This window comes from Cervus canadensis, chromosome 3 (assembly GCF_019320065.1).
Source record: "Cervus canadensis isolate Bull #8, Minnesota chromosome 3, ASM1932006v1, whole genome shotgun sequence".
Taxonomy (NCBI): domain Eukaryota; kingdom Metazoa; phylum Chordata; class Mammalia; order Artiodactyla; family Cervidae; genus Cervus; species Cervus canadensis.
This window is the reverse complement of record NC_057388.1, coordinates 30,635,453-30,652,212: the sequence shown is the minus strand read 5'-3', so window position 1 is coordinate 30,652,212 and position 16,760 is coordinate 30,635,453. Positions and strand designations below refer to the sequence as shown.

General features: G+C 37.5%; 1 long non-coding RNA gene across 1 annotated transcript; it reads left to right on the top strand.

Annotated features, from left to right (window-relative positions):
• Positions 1-7,780: 7,780 nt before the first annotated feature.
• LOC122438227 lies at positions 7,781-13,471 on the top strand. Its single transcript, XR_006268487.1, has 4 exons — positions 7,781-7,800; positions 10,366-10,433; positions 12,408-12,532; positions 13,148-13,471. It is a non-coding gene; the product is annotated as an uncharacterized LOC122438227 (long non-coding RNA).
• Positions 13,472-16,760: the final 3,289 nt, after the last annotated feature.

The window sequence follows — 16,760 nt, the reverse complement described above, 5'->3', positions numbered from 1 at the left end:
CTGGCCTGGTCTCCCCATTTGTTGGGAGTAGACAGTGACTTCTCCCAAATAGGAGGGCAGAGTGATCCCATGATGCAGGGAGCCCAGTGATGACATCTTCATAAAGACCAAGGACTCGAGTGTGTTAACTTTATGGCATTGCTTCTGGTAGGGACATTGTTTTGCTCTCTTGCTGGTCTTTCTCTGTATGGCAGATAGTAGATAGATATTTGAGTCCTGGTATGTTAAGTGTTTTTGTTTTTTGTCATCTTCTGAGAAAAGCCGAACTAAAAGTAGATGTTTCACCATGCCCAGAGAGAAAGGAGTCATTCTCTTCATTTATGTTTTTCTCAGTTAATGTATGCTAATAACCTGGATTTCTGAAACTACAGTCTTAACTTTTCTGTATCAATTTGTCTTCCTAGTGGAAAAAAAAAATATGAAGGGAAATGTGTTAAGTTTGTGTGCTATAGTACAGACTAATTGTGTAAAGGAATTATTTTTTTTTCCATTTATTTTTATTAGTTGGAGGCTAATTACTTTACATTATTGTAGTGGTTTTTGTCATACATTGACATGAATCAGTCATGGATTTACATGTATTCCCCATCCCGATCCCCCCTCCCACCTCCCTCTCTACCCAATTCCTCTGGGTCTTCCCAGTGCACCAGGCCTGAGCACTTGTCTCATGCATCCAACCTGGGCTGATGATCTGTTTCACCCTAGATAATATACATGTTTCGATGCTGTTCTCTCAAAACATCGCACCCTCGCCTTCTCCCACAGAGTCCAAAATTCTGTTCTGTACATCTGTGTATCTTTTTCTGTTTTGCATATAGGGTTATCGTTACCATCTTTTTAACTTCCATATATATGTGTTAGTATACTGTATTGGTCTTTATCTTTCTGGTTTACTTCACTCTGTATGATGGGCTCCAGTTTTATCCATCTCATTAGAACTGATTCAAATGAATTCTTTTTAACGGCTGAGTAATATTCCATGGTGTATATGTACCACAGCTTCCTTATCCATTCGTCTACTGATGGGCATCTAGGTTGCTTCCATGTCCTGGCTATTATAAACAGTGCTGCGATGAACATTGGGGTGCACGTGTCTCTTTCAGCTCTGGTTTCCTCAGTGTGTATGCCCAGAAGTGGGATTGCTGGGTCATATGGCAGGTCTAATTCCAGTTTTTTAAGAAATCTCCACACTGTTTTCCATAGCGGCTGTACTAGTTTGCATTCCCACCAACAGTGTAAGAGGGTTCCCTTTTCTCCACACCCTCTCCAGCATTTATTGCTTGTAGACTTTTGGATAGCAGCCATCCTGATTGGCGTGTAATGGTACCTCATTGTGGTTTTGATTTGCATTTCTCTAATAATGAGTGATGTTGAGCATCTTTTCATGTGTTGGTTAGCCATCTGTATGTCTTCTTTGGAGAAATGTCTGTTTAGTTCTTTGGCCCATTTTTTGATTGGGTCATTTATTTTTCTGGAGTTGAGCTTCAAGAGTTGCTTGTATATTTTTGAGATTACTCCTTTGTCTGTTTCTTCATTTGCTATTATTTTCTCCCAATCTGAGGGCTGTCTTTTCACCTTACTTATAGTTTCCTTTGTAGTGCAAAAGCTTTTAAGTTTCATTAGGTCCCATTTGTTTATTTTTGCTTTTATTTCCAATATTCTGGGAGGTGGGTCATAGAGGATCCTGCTGTGATTTATGTCAGAGAGTGTTTTGCCTATGTTCTCCTCTAGGAGTTTTATAGTCTCTAGTTTTACATTTAGATCTTTAATCCATTTTGAGTTTATTTTTTGTGTATGGTGTTAGAAAGTGTTCTAGTTTCATTCTTTTACAAGTGGTTGACCAGTTTTCCCAGCACCACTTGTTAAAGAGGTTGTCTTTTTTTCATCGTATATTCTTGCCTCCTTTGTCAAAGATAAGGTGTCCATAGGTTCGTGGATTTATCTCTGGGCTTTCTATTCTGTTCTATTGATCTATATTTCTGTCTTTGTGCCAGTACCATACTGTCTTGATGACTGTGGCTTTGTAGTATAGTCTGAAGTCAGGCAGGTTGATTCCTCCAGTTCAGGAATTATTAACTAATGCACACAGATGTGATTTATAATGTGTGAACTGTTACTTTTTAATGTTAAAAACTTCAGTGTTGGAATATCTGAAGGGGAAAGTGGAACAGTCTCCAAGAAACTGAGGACATGAGAAACAGTAATGGCCATCCATTGATCTTTTAAAATTTTTGTTATAAATTCCAACTTACAGAAAAGTTGCAAGTAAGGAACTCACCTATACTTTTCACCCAGATTTATTAATTGTTTTTATTTTGACCTACTTGCCTTATTATCATCTCTTTCTTACTACATGTTTATGTGTATGTATAAAACACAACACAAACATACATACCGGTTTTTTTCTGAACCTTTGAGAGTAAGTTAAAGATATTATCGCCCCTTGACCCTCACATACATTAGAATATAATTTGATTTTTTTAATGTTATTGGATTATAGGTTGTTTTACAATGTTGTGTTAGTTTCAGGCGTATAGCAAAGCAGAATGTGTTTTCTGAGAAGACAATATTCTCTTAATCACAAAACAGTGTTCAAAATCAGTAAATTTAATATTAATAAATAGGGGCCCACAGTAAATATTCAAATTTCTTCAGTTGTACTGACTTGCAAACATTGAGTTTACCTGACATTGAAATGTATTGTAATTATGAAAACAGAAGTTTACAATTTACACAGAAAAACAAAAAAAAACACAAAAAGGCATTAACATAGGACAGAGATTCTAGGATACACGAATTATTTACTTTCTTTAATAAAATTAACAAAATTTCTTTGAAAAATCTGATATACCAAGTAGGAACATGGGCCCATTCTCATTTCCTAAAGCAAACTCTAGGTTGGTTTAAGTATAAACAATTTTTTTCATTTTTAAAAGAGAGCCTAGTAAATACTTACATTGCGGATAAGTGTTAGAAAACATCTTATTTTAAAAATTACTATTGGAGTAATACATTTTTAAAAGAAAATACATGTCAGCAGGAAAAAAAGGTCTTTAGAAATTCTATAACTCAGAGATATTCACTGTTCAAATTGTGAATTAAGTTTTCTTACTGCTGAAATAATGGAAAAAATGCCCAGTGGTACAGTTGATTGATTCAATTTTCCCTTAAACCCTCTCTCCAATAAAAATCAGTAAAACTATAGTTTAAGAAAGAAAGAAATTGAAATGAAAAATTTATGATACATGGTAAAACTATTATATTACTATTTTATAACTTAATATGAATCTATCAGAGGCTATGGCCATGCATATATCTCTTGAGAATAAATGTAGATTTGTAAAAAAGTTTCAAGAAATGCTGAATTTCACTTATATATGAATTAAATATAACCTACACCATATACTTACTAATTAGAAAAGACATTAATGTGATAAAAGCCAGTAAATTACAGTGAAGCAAATATATATTTGTATATTCCTGCTGACACTGTAAATTATTAAAAATCTTTTTAGAGAGTTTGTTCAACCTTTATTCAGCAAATAATAAATACCCAACATGTGCCAGTCATTGTGAGTTAAGCAATTATTATTGGAGAAGAGAAAATGAAACATACTCTTCAGTCTGGTCATTCTGTCCTTTTACTATGATTGTCCTTCAGTGTTCTTTGCACGAAGCCAAATACTCTGCAGGTGGGAAATGCAGAAGTACATTGTGGTATTGACACATTATGTAGAGTAAAACATCATAAGGCCATCAAAGTGATATGTAGACTAGGCAGGTAAATGGCCATTTTAATTCAGATTTAATAATGGTAAGCAAAAATTGTAGTTATGCCAAAATACATAGCAATATATAATCATTTATGGAGAATATTCCATCCATGAAAAACAGTATACATAAGATAATAAAATCAAAAGAGAGAATAGACTTTATTCTTAGCCTTGCACATTGCTCTTTATTTCGAATTCCCATTTCTAACCACTGAAATAAGTTAAATATTAGCTAAGGTTTTTTTTTTTTCTTTTTGTCTTGTCAGCAAACAGATTTTATTGAGCTATATTCTAAAAATAATATGTCAAGTTCTGATAAAGATTATTTAAAAGATGGTTTCACCAATGTTGAAAACACCCCAATTAAAATAATAGATTCCAGTGTATAAATTGAATGGTAATAATTTAAATAAAAGATTAAAGCATTCAAAATATAGCACCTTTGTAAACACAGCAAGCAGAAATAGCTGATAATCCCACTAAAGTGTCTCTTAAAAGAATAAAGATATAAATCACTGGTGCTGACTTTAATATTATGTGAGTGCTAGTGAAGAAACTTTATTAGCAGGAGTTCCCTGGCGCTCTAAGTGGTTAGGACTCAGCACTTTGACTGCATAGCCTGGATCTGATTCCCTGCTTGAGAACCAGGATCCCGCAAGCCAAGTGGCATGGCCAGAAAAAGGAAAAGAAAAAATTTTATTAGCACCATTTTATTTACATGTCATGTGGTAAAATCATAAATAGCTCATCAGTTTGTATGGATCCAGTGGATTTATTGTTATTTTTTTAAATTGGCGGATAATTCCTTTACAGTGTTGTCTTGGTTTCTGCTCTACAACGTGAATCACACATTAGCTAAGGCTTTTTTGGTGACAAATGCTTTCAACGTCAGATGGTTTAAAAGATTTAATGGAAGTGTCTTGTTTCTCCAGATTATCATCGATGGGCAGGATATTAGGACATTTAATGTAAAGTATCTGAGGGAAATAATTGGAGTGGTGAGTCAGGAGCCAGTGATCTTTGCTACCACCATTGCTGAAAATATCCGTTACGGCCGTGGAAATGTCACCATGGATGAAATAAAGCAAGCTGTGAAGGAAGCCAACGCCTATGAGTTTATCATGAGATTACCACAGGTAAAGCCTCTGTTCATTTGAGTGCCCTCGAACTTCACTCATGCCACCGAGTTCTTTCTTCAAACTTAAGCTAATAATGTTTGAGGTTCCAGGTTGTCCAACTTTGCTAGGTAAGTCCCTTGAGTTATCCATTTGGAGGGTTAAGGAGTGTAGCTTGGTACAGTGACTCATAGGAAATTTTATACAGAGTTTGTGTTAGTAGTTTTTTAGAATGTGACATGATTTATTGTGATTTGTGACTCATAAACGCCCTGTTGTCTTCCATGAATCCCTAGACTCCATAGCTGCTTCTATTTGAAATATTTCAAGAGCTCTACCCTTTAAAAAAAGGAGAATAGAGATTTGGGGCATATTTGAAAACTGGTTTCTTTTCCCCTTACCCTGCTGGAAACAGGAGGGGATTTCTCTCTGATCTTAACAATGAGGATCTGGTAGGGCTCAGGGGCTAAAAGTCACGAAAGCGTGAAGGCCCTGTCATAGTAGCACCTCAGAGGTTTTGATTCTCCAGTTAGTCTACACTGAGCTTCCAGCCATTTGTCAGATATAGCTTGTAGCTTTCCTCTTGGCGCTGGTTCTGACTTTGGGCTTCTGCTCTACTGTGCTGTGAGTGAGTCTCTGTATTTGACAGTCTCTCCAGGCTCAGACAGTAAAGCGTCTGCCTACAATGCGGGAGACACGGGTTCAATCTCTGGGTTGGGAATACCCTCTGGAGAAGGGGATGGCAACCCACTCCAGTACTCTTGCCTGGAAAATCCCATGGATGGAAAAGCCTGGTAGGCTACACTCCATGGGGTTGCAAAGAGTCAGACATGACTGAGCGACTTCAGTTTCACTTAACCAGTGCTCAAGGTAGCAGTTTGACCAGTGACCTCAATTCTCTGATTATCCTAAGAGGAATTGATTTTTCAGTTTGTTCAGGTTTTTTTCTTGTTGTGAGCATAGAAGTGATGCTTCCAAGCTCTTTACATGCAGAACCAGAAATCAGAATTCTTGTTTGGATTTATTTTGGTCATTGCATTCTACTTTCTTAGGTGAAAACATGAATTATTGACTTTAAGCCTTTTCCTCAACTCCACATTTAAAGCTGTGAATTTCCTTCAAAGCACTAAATTAAATATGTCCCCAAAATTTTGATGTTGTGTTTTCATTATCAGTTGAAATATTTTCTGATTTTCTTTGTAATTTCTTCTGCCGTGGATTATTAATTTTCCAATAATTGGATATTTTCCTAGATACCTTATTGTTCCTGATTTCTAATTTAATTCCAATCTGGTCAAAGGAATATACTCTTAAGTTTTCAGACTTCTTTTAATGTATTGAGTCTTGTGTAACAGCCCTATGTATGAGCTGTCTTGGTGACTATTTTGTGCTCTTTAAAGTGTATATTGTATTCTGCAATTGTTGCGTATAGCGTTCTATAAGCCATTAGGTCAGGGTGACTGATGATTTATTTACATCTGCTGAATTCCTGCAGATTTTTAAAAATTATTCTGTTTTTCTCTGATCAGTTCAGTTCAATTCAGTTGCTCAGTCATGTCCGACTCTTTGCGACTCCATGAATTGCAGCACGCCAGGCCTCCCTGCCCATCACCAACTCCCAGAGTTTACTCAGACTCATGTCCATCAAGTCGGTGATGCCATCCAGCCATCTCATTCTCTGTCGTCCCCTTCTTCTGCTCCCAATCCCTCCCAGCATCAGGGTCTTTTCGAATGAGTCAACTCTTTGCATAAGGTGGCCAAAGTATTGGAATTTCAGCTTAAGCATCAGTCCTTCCAATGAACACCCAGGACTGATCTCCTTTAGGATGGACTGGTTGGATCTCCTTGCAGTCCAAGGGACTCTCAAGAGTCTTTTCCAATACCACAGTTCAAAAGCATCAATTCTTCAGCACTCAGCTTTCTTCACAGTCCAACTCTCACATCCATTCCTGACCAGTGGAAAAACCATAGCCTTGACTAGACAGACCTTTGTTGGCAAAGTAATGTCTCTGCTTTTTAATATGCTATCTAGGTTGATCATAACTTTCCTTCCAGGGAGCAAGCGTCTTTTAATTTCATGACTGCAATCACCATCTGCAGTGATTTTGGAGCCCCCAAAAATAAAGTCTGACATTATTTCCACTGTTTGCCCATCTATTTCCCATAAAGTGATGGGACCAGATGCCATATAATAATCTTTAGATATGATTGAGGATATGTCTGTTTTCCTTTTTAGTTCTCTCTGGTCTGCCTCATAGGGTTTTGAACCTCAGTTATTAGGAACATACACATTCACTTGATATGTTTTTTTGATACATCTTTATTATAATGAAATCTCTTTCATTGTCATTGGTAATGTCCATTATCTTGAAGTCTTTTATCTGAATGTAGTATAGCCACCTTTCAGCTTGCAGCTTTTCGCTTTCTCATAGTAGTAAACACTATCTTTTTCCATTCTTTTACCTCAAGATGGTGATACAGTTTTGTCTTGTTCTGTTACCCTCTGTGACCCCATGAACTGCCAGTCTTTTCTGTCCATGGGATTCTCCAGGCAAGAATATTGAAGCAGGTTGCCATTTCCTAGTCAGCTATCTTCCTGACCCAGGAATTAAACCTGCATTGGCAGGTGGATTCTGCATTGGCAGGCAGATGGCTGTTGATGTAGTAACTTTTAATCAGAAAGTTTAGTCCTTTAATATAATTTTTCATATGATTGTAGTATCAATTTATTTTTGTATATTTTTCTAATTGTTTCCTTTTTTTCCTCCTTTTCTGTTATTTGTTTGAATTTTAATAACATTATATTGATTCCTCAGTTCCCGTTTCTAGGCAAACAGTTCTTCAAAAGTTCACATTGGGCATATCTCATGTGCGTGGCATTGTCTGTCCTTTGTTCCTGATCATCTTTTCAAGTATGTTTGGAGAGTGAATGACCTTGGAAGATACAGGCATCCTTACTCCCTGTTGTAAATGATTTGGATCCCCTGAGGTCAGGTGTCCTCTCCTGTGGTGCATCCACTGTGTGCTCAGGTGTCGTCCGGCCTTCGTCACACTGCCTGTGGAAACCGGGGCCCAGGACACAGGGATCAGAATGCCGGTACTCTGGCTGCTGCTGTTGCTGCGATGATGGACTTTATGTCTCACCCCAGAGAGTTTCGTCTTTACCTGGGCTCTCATGATGCCATGCAGGCCGACTTGCTGACTCGCAAGTAGAGTGGATCTCAGGCCCCTCATGTCCTGACGCCCTTACCCCCTCCTCTTCGTCTGTGCTGTTGCCTCACGGATGGCACGTCCTAGTACTTTACAGATGCCACAGTTCACAGTTAGAATTTTCAATTTAAATAGTCTTATGTCTTTTAAATAGTTAAAAAGAAATACATATATTACCTGTAACCACATATTTCCCACCTCTTTTGGCCTTCCTGCCTTTCTGAAGATGGTAGTTACATGGTGCCACCATGACCCTTCATCCTAAGGAACTCATTTCAGCATTTCTTTATTGAAGGTATTTTGGCAGGGTAATCTCCAAGTTTTTGTTCTATAGAAATGTCTTTATAAAGCTTTTTTTTTTTTTAAATAAAGCGTTTTTGACATGTATTTGGCAGCATACAGAATTCTGGCTTGCCTTTTTTTTTTTTTTATCACCTTAAATGTGTCATTACATTGTTTTTTGGCCTTTCATGTGTCTGCTGAGAAGTTGGTCTTCACTTAATCATCTTTCCCTGTATGTATTTTGTCATTTTCCTCTATTGTTTTTTGTTTTATTTCTTTCTTATTCACTTTTTTCTCTTTTTTTGATATTTGGGACTCTGTCAATTGATACCTTTCACTAATTCAGGGAGTTTTTTGCTCATCATTTCATCAGGTAATTTCCTCTTCTGTTTTCTCTCCTTTTCTCTATGACTCCACATAAACTAGTGCTGTACCGCTTGATATTTCCCCTCAGGTCTCTGAGCCTCTGATCAGTTTTCTACCCTCAGGTCTCTGAGCCTCTGATCATTTTTCTAAAGGTTTGGTGTTTTTTTTTTAATTTTCCATGCCACGTGGGTTGCTGGATCATGGTTCCCTGACCAGGGATTGAACTGGACCCTCGGCAGTGAAAGCATAGAGTCTTAACCGCTAGACCACGGGGAAGTTCCCATTTTTCTTCATTATTTTTCTCTTCCTTCTTCTGATTTAATTTTAGATTTGTTTTCAGTGACTCCTTGCTGTCTCCTTTCTGCTGTTAAGCCCACTCAGTTAATTTTTCATTTCAGGTTTAGAATTTTCACTTGGCAGTTTTAACAGTAATTATTTCCTTGCTGAATTCCAAATTTGTCCATGCACTGTGGACCCATCATCTTTGTACCCCTTGCACACATTTATAATAGGTGTTTTGGAGTTCTTGTCTGCAGATAGCATCATCTTAATCATCTCGGTGCTGGTTTCTGATGACTGCTTTTTCTTTTGCTTCTTTTTATGTCTAATGAATTTTGATTGGATAGTGAACATTACGAAGAATGCATTGTAAAGACTCTGGGTTCTTTTATATTCTTTCCAAGAGTCAGTTCTTTTCCAAAAGGCAGTTAACTTTGGCTAGGTTCAGACGTCACACTCAGGCACCACTGTGGTGGGCTGCAGCTGAAATCCCCACCCCGTCTGCCATCCGCGGGGTGTCTGGTTTGTTTTCGTTGTCTTCTCCTGGGGCTGCACAGTTGAGTGGTGAGCCACCTCTTGTGGCTGACTTTGTCTCTAAATTCAAGGCCTTACGTCCTCTGTTTGGAGAAGAAAATGGCAACCCACTCCAGTGTTCTCGCCCGGAGAATTCCATGGACAGAGGAGCCTGGAGGGTACAGTCCGTGGGGTCGCAGAGTCAGATATGACTGAACGACTAAAACAGCAACAACAGTGTCCTCTGTAGCCTCTTTTCCCAGGATTTCCCTTCTGACTTTCTGATTAGTCTACGAGCCTGAACTCTGGTGTTTGCCGTCTCAAGCAAGTAAATGTACTGTTCCTTGCAGCTCCCATGGGCAAAAAGCTGTAAATGTGCAAACCTCATTCATGGCACTTTGACTTTTAACAGTAAGCTTCCCTCTAGCTTCTACTTGCTTTTTGTTCTTCCTCAGAGCTTTCAAATACTGGGTTTAAATAATGTTCTGTCAGATTTCATAATTGGAGAGGAGAGTTATTCTAACTTTCTGCCATCCCTCCACTTCCTTTTTATAATAATCTTCAAAATACATTGCTTCTCAGCCCTAAGTAGAACAATCCCAAGCTGAGTAATATAGGTTTATTTTGTAAGCAGGAACTGTCATTTAGAAATGCTTTATTTGTGTCTGGAAGTTGAGAAACATTCTTTTTTCTCTGTTTAAAGAATGGGCATATATAAATCTGGGAAACTTTTATTTTAGAAATAAATGCTTAAAAGAATCAAATACCAATTATCACTATAAACTTTTTTCTTTATTTTGACCACTTTTTTTCTGTTACAATTTTAGGATGCTTTTTTGAAAATCATTCGAAATGAGGGCATTAAATCCCTGTGGAGTGGCCTTCCTCCTACATTGTAAGTTGAAATTTAGTATTTTTCTTACTTAGTGATGGTGGTGGTTTTGTTTTGCCTTATCAGTATGATGGGACAACATCATGCATTTTTAATATCAGAACTTTTCATTTTCTAGAGCATTGTTTTGTGACTCTCACAACTACCCCACATTTGATGATTTGCTAGAAGGACTCACAGGACGTATACTAATGTCTGTGGTTTGTTACCGCAGAAGGCACGAAGTGGAATCAGTAAGGAGAAAAGGCATGAAGCGAAATCATTGAGGCGAAAAGGCACGAAGTGGAATCAGTAAGGAGAAAAGGCATGAAGTGGAATCAGTGAGGGGAAAAGGCATGAAGCGGAATCAGTGGAAAGGCGCAACAGGAGCTGGCCAGGTGGAGTCCTCCCGAGACCCCCACTTGTGACACGCAGGGCGCATGCGCCTCTCCCAGCCCCGGGCCGCCGCGCAAGTGCAGGAGTTCCGCCTTCCCGGCACTTGAATCTGAGTCTAGGGTTTGCAGTGGGGGCTGATGATATAGGCACATGCTGTGTTCACGACTGGCTGTGGTTACTGAAACTCCAGCCCCCCAAAAAGAAGCAGATACTTACCAAAACTCACATCATTTGCACAAATCAATGCAGGCAAGCTGGTTTAGTGCTCCAGACATACAGAAAAGCCTTGTTACAGGGAGTATTTCAAGGGCGGCTAAATTCTTTGAAGATGACCCAAGGTCAAGTAGACAAATAGGCCCTTCTGAAGATACCAGATTTGGGGCACAAGCATACTTTTATTTTTTCATGTTCAGATATTAAGAAATTAGTGTTCATTTGAGTTTTTATTTTACTAAAATAATGAGAAGTATTGTGCTATTTATACTTCTTTTCGAGATAATTCTATACTAACTAGGTATTAGGTGAATTCATATGGCAAGCTAGTAAGGCTGAATGTAAAAATTCCAATTAATACCTTGCCTTTCTCCACCTCATTTCTTTCTGAATTATCTTGTTATGGAGCACATCAGTCAGTTTTGAGGCACATACTCTAAACAGTGCCTAAGGTTATAAGGTTGGTGATAGATCCCGGAGCAGCAGTCAGTCCTGTTCCTAAGTTCTCATCACCACACTTCACTGTAGAGTATTAGGCATCGCCACGTGTGGTCTGTGATAGTCCTTTGGTTAGACCAGAAACAGAGACTGGTTTCTTGTTGCATTAAATCTTGATGACATGATAGTACCTTCCACTTTGTATTTAATTAATAACTCTGTGTTAATATTTTCATTTGAAAGAATGTCATTGGAATGTATATATAATTCTGGTGACATCATTTTCAGTTATAAGCAGGTATGACATGGTCCACAGCATTTTATAATTGTGCTTGTACTTTTTTACAAGTAAATTTTACAAGATGTTTTACTTTAGTGATTTTCATGTTACCATAATGTATGTAGTTGGGAATGAAGACCAGACACAGAATAAGTCAAGACCATTTATTTGTCTTTTCATATTTACGACCTGACTGGGTGCTCTAAACTTGTCTTCTCTACTACATTACAAATCTCTGGAGAGCAGAAACCTACTTTGCATTTTTTTGTTGTCTAAGTTAAACACTGATAATCGTTAAAGAAAAATTGATCTCATAGCTGATTTCTTGTGGTTTTCAGCTTCTGTAAAGTAGAAGGATCTTCATTTTGTGCTTCCCGGGTGGTGCAGTTGGTAAAGAACGCACCTGCCAGGGCAGGAGACACAGAGAAGTGGGTTTGATCCCCGGGTCAGGGAGATTCCCTGGAGAAGGAAGTGTCAGCCCACCCTGGTACACCTGCCTGGGAAATCCCATGGACAGAGGAGCGTGGCGGGCTACAGCCCATGGGGTCTCAGGGCCTGACGTGACAGAGCACACATGCACCATGCACTGTGTCTTGTACTTAATAATAACTTAAGAATATGTTTAAGCCTTTTGACAGTGTTGTGCAAATCTTTTTGTATGTTTCTAACAGAGTGATGGCAGTTCCTGCCACAGTTATTTATTTTACCTGCTACGATCAATTAACTGCTCTTCTGAGATCTAAATTAGGAGAGAATGAAAGCCGCATACCAGTTGTTGCTGGAATTGTGGCCAGACGTAAGTAATAAATTCACAATATTTTCATTCTGATTTCTACTTAAAGCTTGTTTTAACATTTTTACATTTATAGAGAATTTCAAATAGAGTATTGGTAAAGATTTATTTTGCATTGTAGTTTGTCCTCATATGTTAATACCTACGCTCTAGAGGTCATATTGTGTGGAGACTGCCATCAGAACAGGACAGGATCAACCTATCCCGTTAATTCTTCGGCAGAGTTTTCAGATTTGAGATTGTAGACCTTAGATTCTAGATTTTAGGATAATAACACAGAGTCTAATTAATGCCAGAGTCTTTAATCATATAAACTTTGAGATTCAGAGTTTAATCAGAAGGACATTTTTCTCTGTGTAGTGGAAGTGAGGTTTATAATAGTCCTGGTTGATGTATAATGGCTGTGGAACTGCTCTTGAAAGAGTAAGGTATGTGAAATACCTTTATCAAGGAAAAAAATCTGAGCCAGGATGTTGCCATCATTAGATACTAGATACAGTTTGAAGACATTTCAGAATAAAATTTTAAAATATAAAAATGCATGAAATACTCATTTCTGCATGCATGTCTTCATAATGCATGGCTTTGCTTTTGTTGTATTCGCTTGTTTTGTACCAGTTGGCGCAGTGACTGTAATAAGTCCACTGGAATTGATTAGAACCAAGATGCAATCTAAGAAGTTTTCTTATGAGGAACTACATCGATTTGTCAGCAAGAAAGTATCTGAAGATGGTTGGATTTCCCTCTGGAGGGGCTGGGCTCCTACCATTCTTAGAGATGTACCATTCTCAGGTAGGATTTATCTGCTACATTTTAAGTAGCTTTGTATATACCACTTTTAAATCAAGGAAATTCTAGACTCTTTAAGGCTAGAGGTACGTTACTGTCTTAGGTGATCACACACACCTAGTTCAGTGTGGCTCTCTCAGATCTTGATAAGTATTTATTTAATGAACGGTATCTGTTTGTTTTTTTTTTTTTCAATTATTTTTATTAGTTGGAGGCTAATTACTTCTCAACATTGCAGTGGGTTTGTCATACATTGACATGAATCAGCCATGGAGTTACATGTATTCCCCATCCCGATCCCCCCTCCACCTCCCTCTCCACCCGATTCCTCTGGGTCTTCCCAGGACACCAGGCCCGAGCACTTGTCTCATGCATCCCACCTGGGCTGGTGATCTGTTTCAGCCATAGATAATATACATGCTGTTCTCTCGAAAATATCCCACCTCGCCTTCTCACAGAGTCCAAAAGTCTGTTCTGTACATCTGTTGTTCTCTTTTTGCGTGTATTTGCATATAGGGTTATCATTACAATCTTTTTTCTAAAATTCCATATATATGGGTTAGTATGCTGTAATGATCTTTATCTTTCTGGCTTACTTCACTCTGTATAATGGGCTCCAGTTTCATCCATCTCATTAGAACTGATTCAAATGAATTCTTTTTAATGGCTGAGTAATATTCCATGGTGTATATGTACCACAGCTTCCTTATCCATTCATCTGCTGATGGGCATCTAGGTGCTTCCATGTCCTGGCTATTATAAACAGTGCTGCGATGCCAGCACTGGGCGTGCACGTTCTCTTTCAGAATCTGGTTTCCTCAGTGTGTATGCCCAAAGAGTGGGGAATTGGCTGGGTCATATGGCATTCTATTTCCCAGTTTTTAAGAAATCTCCACACTGTTCCGCATACGCGGGCTGTACTAGTTTACATTCCCACCAACAGTGTAACGAGGGTTTCCCTTTCTCACACCCTCTCCAGCATTTATTGCTTGTAGACTTTTGGATAGCAGCCATCCTGACTGCCGTGTAATGGTACCTCATTGTGGTTTGGATTTGCATTTCTCTGATAATGAGTGATGTTGAGCATCTTTTCATGTGTTTGTTAGCCATCTGTATGTCTTCTTTGGAGAAATGTCTGTTTAGTTCTTTGGCCCATTTTTTGATTGGGTCATTTATTTTTCTGGAATTGAGCTGCAGGAGTTGCTTGTATATTTTTGAGATTAATCCTTTGTCCGTTTCTTCATTTGCTATTATTTTCTCCCAATCTTGGGGGCTGTCTTCACCTCTTATAGTTTCCTTTGTAAGTGCAAAAGCTTTTAAGTTTCATTAGGGTCCTCATTTTGTTTATTTTTGCTTTTATTTTCCATATCGGCAGGTGGGTCATCAGGGATCCTGCTGTGGATTCATGTCGGAGAGTGTTTTGCCTATTTCTCCTCGATTTTTAATAGTTTCTGGTCTTACATTTAGATGCTTCATCCATTTTGAGTTTATTTTTGTGTATGGTGTTAGAAAGTGTTCTAGTTTCATTCTTTTACAAGTGGTTGACCAGTTTTCCCAGCACCACTTGTTGAAGAGGTTGTCTTTTTTCCATTGTATATCCTTGCCTCCTTTGTCAAAGATAAGGTGTCCATAGGTTCGTGGATTTATCTCTGGGCTTTCTATTTTGTTCCATTGGTCTATATTTTTGTCTTTGTGCCAGTACCACACTGTCTTGATGACTGTGGCTTTGTAGTATAGTCTGAAGTCAGGCAGGTTGATTCCTTCAGTTCCATTCTTCTTTCTCAAGATTACTTTGGCTATTCAAGGTTTTTTGTATTTCCATACAAATTGTGAAATTATTTGTTCTAGTTCTGTGAAAAATAACGAACGGTATCTGTTTGAAGCCTGGTTTTCTTTTCTCTTCGTGTTTTCTTTCTTTTTAAATATCAATTGGTGAGTACTCATATTTAGGAAATGCAAACTACCTTTAAAATTATTGTAAAGAAGTCATAATTAATAAGATAATGTAAAGGACTACAAATCAAAATATCATAACATTTAAGACCACCTGTGAATTATATTGACTCCTACTTTTTTCAATTATTAAAAATCTCCCCCACTTGAGTGAGTGTCTTGTAGGAACTATTATAAGTCAGATTCAAGATTGTGCTAACCACTGAATTATGAAAAGGGAGAAAATCAAGAAGAAATACAAAATTAACAACTTATAGAATGTGCATGCTTCAGTAGTACTTCTCTTGTGAATCTGATGTTTCCATTTAAAACCTGGAAGAAATAATCACTGAGAACCATTGTATTAACATTCCACATTCTTTCTCCCTTTGATTTAATCCTTTGCTTGGACTTCTGTTCACAGTCCTGTATCTTTACCTTTCCATTAATGTTTTTCTTCAACTTTTGTGTTCAGCTGTGCTTTTTAGAAACACCATGGCTTCCTAGACCAATACTTCTTCATTTTTTATTTTGATGTTTTATACATAAAAAGTAGTAAGGATATAAATTACCAAGTGTGCTAATAAACACCTGTGACATCACCACGTCTGTAAATGACTTAGAACACGGCAGTTTTTAAAATCAGGAAACCACATGTGTCCCCCTCCATTGTGACATCCTTAGTGGTGACCTCTTACCTGAATTTTTTATCACTTATTTGATTTTAAGAAGTAGTCTTACCACATATGTATTATTGCTAAACGATGGTATTCAGTTTTGCCTATTTTTGAGGTATAAAATTTATTTTACTTGGAAATATTCCTTAAGTTTTGTTTCATATGTGCAGCTGTTTTGATTTCACTCTTGTTTATACATGAATAAACAAGTAAACAATGCTGGGAACATTGTTTAAGTCTCTTGCTGGGTATGTACAAGAATCTGCAGCTTTTAGTGCCTATTTAAAAAAATATATTTAAAAAAGTTTTCCAGGTGTTTGTGGGTGTTGCAATGTGAGTTGATTTTTGTCTGTTAGCTTATATTCAGCTTCTTCTAAAACTGTTATAAATCCTAATTTGTCTGCCTACCTTTTTCCTATGTAGACAATAATGTGTAAATTATAACTATTTCATTTTTAAGTTCGTGATGAATATCCTTTATCCAGTTGAAGTAGCTGCCTTTTATTCCTCGGTTTCTAAGAAATTTCTTTGAATGCTTTTCCTTCATTTTTAGATGATTTTACAATTCTGTTAATGTGGTACACGGTATCTAAAGCATTTCTTATGTTTACCACCACTGTGTTTATCAGATAACCCAATTTAGTCATAGTTGTGATAGTTCATGAAATACTTCAGTTGTTCTTCTTTTGGATTTTTACATCAGTGTTCATGAGATGTGACTCTCTCCTTTCCTCTCATGTTCTTGTTGGGTTTTGAGATTAAAGTCCTACTTTTTACTGATGCATAGTTTTGTTTTTTTTTTTTTCCTTTCTTTTTTTCTTTCTTTTTTTTTT